This window comes from Physeter macrocephalus, chromosome 19 (assembly GCF_002837175.3).
Source record: "Physeter macrocephalus isolate SW-GA chromosome 19, ASM283717v5, whole genome shotgun sequence".
Taxonomy (NCBI): Eukaryota; Metazoa; Chordata; class Mammalia; order Artiodactyla; family Physeteridae; genus Physeter; species Physeter macrocephalus.
Window position 1 is genome coordinate 25198321 of NC_041232.1, and position 783 is coordinate 25199103.

At 42.0% G+C, this 783-nt stretch overlaps 1 protein-coding gene across 1 annotated transcript in view; it reads left to right on the forward strand.

The window, feature by feature from the left end:
• EP400 (E1A binding protein p400) overlaps positions 1-783 on the forward strand; it is a 101078-nt gene that overhangs the window by 26736 nt on the left and 73559 nt on the right. The window lies entirely within an intron of this gene.

The following is a 783-nucleotide window of genomic DNA, read 5'->3' on the forward strand; positions in this document are numbered from 1 at the left end:
AAAAAAAAAAAAAAAAAAAAAAAAAAAAGTGTAAAAAATTTTCTTGTGTGTATAAAAAATATTAAACACATGCACACATACAGATTTATATCTGAAAAGCACACATGACATTTAGCAACCAACACTGGTTTCCTGTGAGGAGTGGAAGAAGGTGGGGAGGAGGGGCCAAGAAGAACACCTGCACCTTTTTATTTTTGAATTTAGAACTGCGAGTGTGTATTATCTGTACATTTTTAAATTTAGAATTTTAATTTGAAATTTAAAATAAATAAAACGGCTGCTCCATTCAGCTGGCACCAGGTGAATATTAGGTCCTCGGCACCAAACCCTTCACAAGTCGACCTGGCTACTGCTTTCTGCAAGGGAGTGCCCGGATCAGGATGGTGGCTGGGGCAGTGGCTGCAGCACAGGAGGTGACAGTGCAGAGAAGCAGCAATGCAGAAGCTGAAAGGCACTGCAGTCAGTCCATTCAGCTTCTTCCACATTGCCACGCAGCGTGAAGGTGACAACAGATAGTGTATAGACATGTAATCTGAACCCATTTTTAAAATACTCTAGGGTCACATCTGTTCCCCGTATTTAATAGGGTCTGTCAAAATTTAAAAGATTATCCAATTATGCTATGTTTCTTTTAAAGCCAAATTAATTTCAGGTTTAGGAAGACTGCTATCAGGACTTCCCTGGTGGCACAGTGGTTAAGGATCCGCCTGCCAATGCAGGGGACAAGGGTTCGAGCCCTAGTCTGGGAAGATCCCACGTGCTGCAGAGCAACTAAGCCCGTGC